The sequence below is a fragment of the Orcinus orca genome, chromosome 6 (genome assembly GCF_937001465.1).
Source record: "Orcinus orca chromosome 6, mOrcOrc1.1, whole genome shotgun sequence".
Classification (NCBI taxonomy): Eukaryota; Metazoa; Chordata; class Mammalia; order Artiodactyla; family Delphinidae; genus Orcinus; species Orcinus orca.
Window position 1 is genome coordinate 18467060 of NC_064564.1, and position 9669 is coordinate 18476728.

Sequence of the window (9669 nt, forward strand, 5' to 3'; positions counted from 1 at the left end):
AAAAAGTCCCTTGAAATTATCAAGTGCTACTCAAATTTCAGAGGTTATTATCAAAGAGACGCTAACATTTATTGCACAAGTGCAGTACTGTAGGGAGGGTGCTGTACTGGTCAGTTTCACTGCAGGCACATCCTTCATAATACATGTGTAAGTATGGATGCTGTGCTTCTGTAAAATGAGAAGCATTGGGGTTTTTTTAGGATAAAAAAGACATAATTTAATTTTTTCATAAAGTATAATTTTAAAAAAAGATTAACCCAGGAAATCATGGTCGTTGGTGTTTGCAGATCAGGAAATAAAATATTTCATCATCACACAAACACCTTGTGTATAAACCAGCTTACATAAAAAATGAAATTACTGGGCTTCCCTGGTGGAGCAGTGGTTGAGAGTCTGCCTGCCAATGCAGGGGACACGGGTTCGAGCCCTGGTCTGGGAGGATCCCACATGCCGCGGAGCAACTGGGCCTGTGAGCCACAACTACTGAGCCTGCGCGTCTGGAGCTTGTGCTCCACAACAAGAGAGGCCGCGATAGTGAGAGGCCCACGCGCCGTGATGAAGAGTGGCACCCGCTCGCCGCAGCTAGAGAAAGCCCTCGCACAGAAATGAAGACCCAACACAGCCAAAAATAAATAAATAAATTTTTAAAAATGCCCTTATAAAAAAATGAAATTACTTACAGTGTGAAGCCTAGAGTATACTCCATTCTTTGTTGTTCTGATTAGCATAAGCAAACATAAGTTCCTTCTTATATCTTGAGAATGAATGATGGATGTTTGAACCACCAGGGTTTCTCCTCATAGCTGAAGCCGTTTTATAGTGTAGAAATTCCTTTTCCATTATTAAGAATGAAAGTCCATTCTCAAGTATATGTGGTACAACAACTAGCACTCTCAGGATTTGTTGCTTGTCTCTGATTAATACCAACTCCACCTCCTGTTAGCCGGTACCCTCGTGGACCATGCGGAATGGCATTTGTTTTGCAGCTTATATTTAGGACACTTGTTGCAAGGTTAAGAACTACTTCAGAAAATGAAGCTTCTTTAAACAACTCTTTTAACTCTTGATCAGACGTAACCTCCAGTGCATTTATCCTACTATGGCAAAGGGCTTGTGTATACTTTTTCACAGAATCCAGCCCTTCTGGTCCACGAACAAACTTTGTTACTTCTGCAGCAAGTCGTTTCTGAGGACGCCGATTTTCTGGCTCTGTGACATGCTGCTGCATTATGTCATTAATCTCTGGAAGGGGTGGAAAAGTGAAGAGCTTTTGGTACCTTTCTATTGAATCATCTTGCTGCCTGACAACTGATACAATTCAAAGGGAGGTATCTTAACTCTGTGTAGCCAAACAGCACTGTCAGATGACTTTCATGGTTTTGATCCACTTGTAATTAGGGGAACAGTGATTCCAACTACGTCTTCTCCAGTCATCTTGTGGATGAAATCATACCCGGACATGAGATTGCTTAGCTCATCAGATCCACCCAGCCAGATCAACAGCCATAACGCTGGAACAGGTAGTAGAAGTTATAGGCCTGGAGCATTCAGTATAAGAAGAACTCGTTCATAGGCCTGGAGCATTCAGTATAAGAAGAACTCTTTCGACCTCATGATCTCAGGGCTCTAGTGCCGACGAGTCTGGATGCTCATGCGCAAGCGTCCGCCCACAGCTGCTCGGAAGGGCATGGAGTACTGCGCTGTGAAGCTGCCGGTCGGCTCATCAGCAAAGAAATGCTGATCAGCTGCTGGAGCCCTCTGCGCAGGCGCGATGGCCCCTCCCACCTGCGCAATCGCTTTGTAGGTAAAGGGGCGCAGCTGCGCCAGCAGACGGCCCACAAGAGGCAACAAGTCGCCTGTGGGATGGGGCAACAGTAGATGGTCTGTAGAAAGCTTCCCGCCTTGCCACAGTGGAAGAGCTCTGGCAATTCTATCTTCATACCCCTTTTGGGGGAGAACTTCTTTTTTTTTTTTGCGGTACGCGGGCCTCTCACTGTTGTGGCGTCTCCCGTTGCGGAGCACAGGCTCCGGACGCGCAGGCTCGGCGGCCATGGCTCACGGGCCCAGCCGCTCCGCGGCATGTGGGAGCTTCCCGGACCGGGGCAGGAACCCGTGGCCCCTGCATTGGCAGGCGGACTCTCAACCACTGCGCCACCAGGGAAGCCCGGGGGAGAACTTCTTGAACAGACCCCCGGACTCCTGCACCGCCGGCCACCCCTGAGCGCCGGAGTGAGCCTCACGCAGCCCCAGGCGCAAGACTCCTGAAGGGCCTGGGGCTCCAGACCACCTGCCTGAGGAAAAGGACCGCAACATGGGCGCCACCGTTTTGGTGGCAGCCAATCAGAAGCAGCCTTGGAATATGTGAACACTCTCCTGTAGAAGAGCAGGTAGGATTCAACAGAGTGGCAGGATGGGGGTAGATAGGTAATGTACATGTTGGCTTCCTATCAGGAGGAACTCTGTTAGTTAGAACTTTGAATCAAAGAGATGAGCTGTCTTATAGTGGGTAGGCTTCCTGTCCCTGGACAAAGCAGAATTTTCCAGGAACGCTGCAAAGGAAAATACCTCCTGGAATGCTGTAAAGGAAATTTCCTGGTAGGGATAGATTACGTCACTAGACTCAAAGTGCTCTAAAACCTTTTTTGTCTTTAAGATCTTCGTTATTACAGAATCACAGATTTTAAAGCTACCATCAACATTCCAAATGCTAGAAAATAGACATAAATGTTCTCAGTCAGATTTACTTGGGATGTTTTATAAACATCTTTTGAAATGAATCAGTAAAGAAACAAACATTCCCAATATGTCTAAATCGTTGGAGCTGATTCTGTCTTCAGAAAATGCAGTTTGATAACTGCTTGGAGAGGTCAAAGTACCCTGCTGTAGGACAGTGGCTTCTTCGTTGAGGCCAGTCCTTTATTTGATATTTTCTTAAAGAAATGAAAGGCATTTGGGGAATGCAGACAAGGAGGATGGCGCGCTTCCAGGAAAGAGCACAATTTCTTCCTTGAACGGGCTTGCTGCCCAGAAAACAGGTTGATTCCCATTTTATCTGCAGTGCATCACTCATTTATGTGCAGTGCTGTAGGGCTGCCAGCCTCTGCCTGGATACAGTCTTGTCCCCTGAGAAGGGCTGCATTCATTTGTAACCATCCGATGCTGTTTAGCTGACAAGTCAGCATTTTCATCCTCTTTTACCAAGACCCCAAGAAAAGAAAGTACTGTAAGGTCTTCTTTAGCCTTTCAAGGTCGCTTCAGAAGAGAGCTAAAATAAGAAAATATCACTATATTTTCGTTTGAACAGGATTTAAAGGATCAAATAAGCAAGAAATAAAAGAGTGCAGGCTTTAAAGATTGAGTTATATTTTCAGGAAGTGTAAATCAAGGGAGATAATTGCACCTTTTTTCTTCATCTCTTGTTGAAATCCAGGTAGAATTGGTGACTAAAAAAAAGGTTACCGAGCTGCAATGGCTTTGCAGTGTCATTTTCTGACCAATCTCTTCCAGTACCCTGTAGAATAGATACTGCAGTAAAGGGTTATCTAATGGTTTAAAGTTAAGCTTCTATTAATAACTTTGGCTCAGGCCTAAGGTAAAGGGAGAGGGCCCACATAGTTGCAGGTGTCCAATGAATAGTGGTAGAATATCTCAAGAGCAACAGCAATATGTCTCTCACTGGGAGGTTCCCTAGAGCCCTGTCTAAGTCCTCATCTACCTTCTACCTAGATGGTATCATCCAATGCCTTGTTTTAAATTCCTATCTGAATATTTCCAAACCTCTGTCTCATGCCCATACTTATTTTAAATTTTAGAAACGTACGTCAACTGAGTAATGAACATTTACATATAAATGGATCAAACGAACTAAGAACTAACCTCTCTTTTGGGGAATAGGGCAGAGGATTGAAAATCTTACTCCTCACTTCATCTCCACTGGGGTTCCCTATGCACGATGTATAAGATATATACACAAGGTGGAAAACCAAATAGGAATCAAAATACTCTTCTACTGTGGATCAGCTATTACCTAACACAGCCTTGCCACAGGACTTAACCCAGCCCTCTCTGTTAAAACTGATTTGGAGTGTATGACTCGAGCTTGGATTCCCCAGTGGGATTTCCTGTTCTCTCTCTGTCCTGAAACTAAAATGGCTAAGTCTTCAGATTAGACCCCAGACTAATTACATGGCCTGCCCCTAACAATTAGACTCAGTCCATATTTGTTTTCCACATGGAGGACCAGGACAAAAGTGGAGGACAGGAAGACTGCATAGGGTTCTGAACTTCATTTTGCACATGTTTTTTCTTCCCATTCAATACCTTTCCTCCACTGCCTGATGAATTTCTAATCATTCATCTTGATTAAGCTTAAATTTCACCTTCTCTGAAAATGCCTTGATATAGCAAGCTTTACTTATCCATTGTGTTCCCATAGCATACTGGTGCTGACACTGTGGCTCTTAGAAATATTCTTTGTCCTTGCTGGTTCTTCTCTGCGTGGTGGGGGACTGGCTTTTCCAGGCTGCATTCTCCAAGCTCCTGTATAGCAGCTGAAGCTTGTGGCTGGCATCACTGGCAGGAGATGGGGGATGGGCTCTTCCCTTCCCTCCCTTCATTGAGTGACTTTTCTAGTAGTGAGTATGTTCCTTCAGAGATTCCTCCCTCTGGACATGCTTGCTTCTGCTCCAGTTCCAAGTGGGGAACCGTAGCTTTGGTAACAACATGGTATGAGTTTCCTGGGGCTGCTGTAACAAATTACTACAAATTTGGTGATTCCCAACAATAGAAATGTATTCTCTCCCAGTTCTGGTGGCCAAAAGTCTGAAATTAAGGTTTCAGTAGGGATAAGCTCCTTCCAACAGTTCTTGAAGAGAATTCTCCCTTGTCTCTTCCAGCTTCTGGTGGTTCCAGGTGCTCCTTGGCTTATGGCAGCATTACTCCAATCTGTGCCTCTGTCTTTACATGGTCTTCTTCTCTTCTCTTTCTGCATCTTCTACTCTTGTCTCTTGGAAGAAAATTTTTTTGGATTTAGGGTCCACCTGATTAGTTCAAGATACTCTCATCTCAGGATCTTTAATTACATCTGCAAAGACCTTTTTTCCAAGTAAGATAATATTCACTGGCTCCAGGTATTAGGTTGTGGACATATTTTGGGGGAGGTCTACCATTCAACCCACTACAATCACTTCCTCTCCTTGTTTCTCCCATCTATGATTGGTAGAGGCTGTCTGCTTTAGAAAATCTCTAGGTTATCTTATTGTTCACTCTTTAGCTGCTCAGATCCTGCCTCTTCTGAGTAGCCAGCTACTTAATTTTCTCTGTTATAAATATTTGAAATGGTTATAGTGAGATCCTGATGGATATATATAGAGATTTTTCTATGTGTCTATTATACACTCATAATACAACATATTGTCATGCTTTGTTTACATGTCTATGTCCCTTGGTATGCTGTATAACCTTTGTTATTTTTCTTCCTGTCCCCAGGACTCAACACAATCCCTAGTGTGGAAAGTTTTCAACAAATAATGGATTATGAACAATGATCTGAAGATGAAATGAGAAAAATATGCTTAATAGATCTAAAATCTGCAATGAATATATTATAAAGTGTCCATTGAAACTATTCAAAGAAAATGTGTCCTTCAACACAACAGCATCACTTGGAGAGAAAAATATCTTGATGTGGACAGAGAAATTATTGGCTCTTCAGAGTCCAGGATGGATAATCACCACAAAACAGTGAGTCTGGCAGAATTTTATAAATATTTCTTAACACCTTCTTATCTCTCAGAGTTTCACTCGATAAAATGCTCATTCACATCAAACCCTTTCCAAACTTCCTCTTTTTACCCATAGTCAACATTTTCAATAAACAATTTGCTTCTAATTACCACTAATAATTTTAATTGGGGAGTGGGTGTTCTTTATGGATATTATTGTTCAACGTATAATCTTTTCTATAGACTGTTATCTGGACAGTCTTTTAGAATAAGAGTTCTGGTGATTTTACTCCCTTTTTAAAAGTCTTCAGTGGTTTTGCATTTTTCACCAAAAAGGTCCAAAGTGGCATTCAAAGCCCTCTTTCGTCCTTGCGCACTCAAATATTCTCTCCTACTGTGCTTGTGTGGATTACTGACATCGTCTTTGGTTCATATACCTTTGCACTTTAATTCTCCACAGCTGAGGAAATTTGACACCAGTTCTGCTTGTTTCAACTTTCTGTGTTTTTAAAGCCATTATACTGACCTGGTTAAACCTTGGGAACTAGATAGATTTGGGTTTGAACTCAGATTCTATTTATTGACCACGCGTGAACTTGAGAAATTCAGTAATGTCTTGGAACTTTGGTTTTCTCATTTGTAAAATGGAGATTTTCATACCTACCTCAGAGTGTTATTTCTAGGATTAAATGAGAAAATAGATGTGATATCCTTGTCACACAAATTCTTAAAAGATGGTATTATTCTAATCTTCTGTCAAAGATAATTTTCTGATTGAAAGCTTTCCTGATTTTTCAAACGTGTTTCTTACTTTAAAATTTGAAAGTACATTGTATTTTAGTCCTCTTTTAGTATTTATATTACTCAAAGTTAAATTTATCTTTTAAATCTAACCCACTCACTATATTGAATAGAGTATTTATGATTTACATTTCTCTGTATCCTTTAGAACAATCCTGTGTCTGGCACATAGTAGGCATTCAAAAAATTGTTGAATTGAATTCATTATCAATCCATTGAGCTGATAAATTGCAGTATGTTCCTGCTCTACGCTCCTTGTTCTGAAGGGCTGTGCTCTACACATTAATCTTAGAATCACAGGGGATGTAGGCCCTGAAGCTGTGGTGTCTCAGTTTCATTATATTAATGAGATAGCTCAGAAGATTGGAAATAGAATGGTATTTAACCATTGATTAGCCATCAGAAGTTTTCTGAGGTGCTGAAGTATATGTTCTATAATTTCAGAAGCACTAATTCATTTTATAAAAGCTGCTTAAGGGTAGGTTTTCCACAAGCATTAATCAGTTGGGTCACTATTCAGTGTTGAAGCAAACAATAGCCTAAACCACTTGTTTCTTTAATAAGTCCAGGTGGTTTGGAGTCAGGGAATTTAATAAGAATGCGTTATCTATTAATTTATTCACACATAAGAATACTTATCATTTACTCCTTTTATTCATTCATCCATATTTTAAGAACTGAAAACATGGTATTTGAAAGAGAAATTATTTCTCTAGTAGAGCCTATACTATTTCTTTGAGGTATTTTGTTAATATTTAGGATTTTTATTGCTTCGAGTATATACATTTATTACAATGTCACATTTTGTTTAATCTTAATATTCTTTTCCTGAAAATTTTGAGTCATTAATATAATACATAGGTTATTCAATTAGTATTAATATTCCTTTTGTACTCAGGCATATTCATTTCTGTCTTGTGATAACTGAATACTTTTAGTGCTGAGACCACGAGACCCAACCAAATGCCCCAGGGTGCTGATCAGTTGTATAACATCCGATAATATTCCAGCATCCCACACATACAACCTTTGGTTGATGCCCTTGATGTTACCACCACAGTAAGACTGTGCCAGGTGTCCTCTCAGTGGCTTTACTGTGGACCCGTTGATGTCTGATGAAGGGTCTGTTGGGGATGAAAGGTGTTCTCAGTGACTTGAGTTGTCATAACTAAGTCTTAGCCTTTTCCCAAAAATCTATGGGTTATTATCTTGAAGTCGTGTAAATAAGTTGAAATCAGGTCTCAGCAATTGCAGTCACACCCGCACCTTTCTTTTTTACTCTCCTCCAGGGAGAACATTAATGGATTGCCAGAATTTCATTTGCAGAGACACTCAGAATCATCTTAGAGTCATATTTAAGATTTCATTTGATTTACCTTACGGTCATACCTCACTGATAAACTTCTTAAATGTGATTCATATCGGAAGCTTTTATGCCTTTGAATTCTATCAATTTGCAGAAATTGATTTTTTTAAACTTATTAGGATTTTTTAGACTTATTGGGATTTTTATTTTTAAACTTATTAGGATTTTTTAGACTTATTGGGATTTGATTTATACACTATAAAATTCAGCCAACGTAAGTGTACAATTCAGTGGTTTAAGTATAGCTACATAGTTGTCCAGTCATCAAGTTATAACCTTAGAATATTTTTATAACCCTGGGAAAAAACCTTATACCCATTAGCAGTCCCTCCCCATTCTGTTCAATCTCCACTATCCCTAGGCAAATATTAATCTACTTTCTATTTCTGTGGATTTGCCTATACTGGACATTTCATATAAATGGAATAATGCAGTATGTAGTCTTTCATGACTAACTTCTTTCATTTAGCGTACTGTTTTCAAGGTTCATCCCTATTTTAGCTAGTCCTGTGTTTTATTCCTTTTTATTGCCAAATAATATTGCATTGTATGGATAAACGGTATTTTGTTTATCCATTAATAAGTTGATGGACATTTGGGTTGTTCCATTTTTGCCTATCATGAATAATGCTACTATGAACATTTGTGTGCAAGTCTGTGTGGACATATCTCTTCATTTCTCTCTGGGTAGATACCTAGGGGTAGAATTGCTGGTTCATATAGTATCTCTGTGTTTGATATCATGAGAAACTGGGAAAGTATTTGCAAAGTGAATGCACCAATGAATTCTTATTTTTAGTGTTAATATTGGTCTTACTAATTTTTATCATTGATTGCTCTGTACCATTTTGCTGTGATGACCTTCCATTTTCCTTGTAACTTCTTATTTGGGTTTGTGATGCTTTAACATTCTGGTTTCTTTCCCTGTCTTTTCTGTGACTCTTTTCCCCTTCCTGCAAGCAATTTTGTTCCTGGTTCTTCTCTCTTTCTACCTCAGCGTTTTCATTCAGCAAAGGATACTTCACTTCTCTGCCTTGTGATGATTCAAATCAGTTACCCCATGATTTAGTCTTTCCTAAGTTGCAGTCACACGGTTCTGATTGTTCTTTTAGCACCTCTACATAGCCGTCTGGTTTCAAATGCAGTATGTCAAGAGAGCTCATCATGTGCTCTGCAAAGCTGGTCTTTTTTTCTGATTGCTGTCTTTTGAAAATTCCTCTGCTGTCCTCACAACTCAGACTTGAAATTTCAGTCATCTTTTATTCTTTCTTCTTCCTTGTCTCTTTTGCCTAATATTTGCCAACTCCTGTCTAGTTTATGTGTCTATCACCCTCAGAGATAGTCCCTTTCTCTGCATTACCCTCCCACTGCTCTGCTTTGCTCAAGCACCCTTATTGCTCAATTTGACTTCCATACATTCTCTTTAATTGGCCCACAGAATTGTTGTACTTTTCCTTTTCCTTTTTCCCAACACTTTACATTTACATCATAATAGTTCAGTCTCATTCCTATGACTCCTCTCTTAAAAATCTTCAAAGGTTCTATATTATCCTCTAAGTAAAGAAACGATTCCTTAGGTGTACATTCAAGTCTCTAACATATAGTCTGGTCTCCACTGCATTCCTGCATAGAGCTTATGTTTGAGTCAATCTCAGTTCTCTTTGTTTATCCACCAAGCTTAGTATTTTCCTGCCTCCAGCTTTGCTCATGCTTCTCCTTGGGGTGCCCTGTCACTGAATCTACAGAAGCCAATTCCTCAAGGCCCTAATAAAATGTGTC

At 40.2% G+C, this 9669-nt stretch overlaps 1 pseudogene; it reads right to left on the reverse strand.

Annotated features, from left to right (window-relative positions):
* Window positions 1-797: 797 nt before the first annotated feature.
* Window positions 798-9146, reverse strand: LOC101273270 (tyrosine--tRNA ligase, mitochondrial-like; annotated as a pseudogene).
* Window positions 9147-9669: the final 523 nt, after the last annotated feature.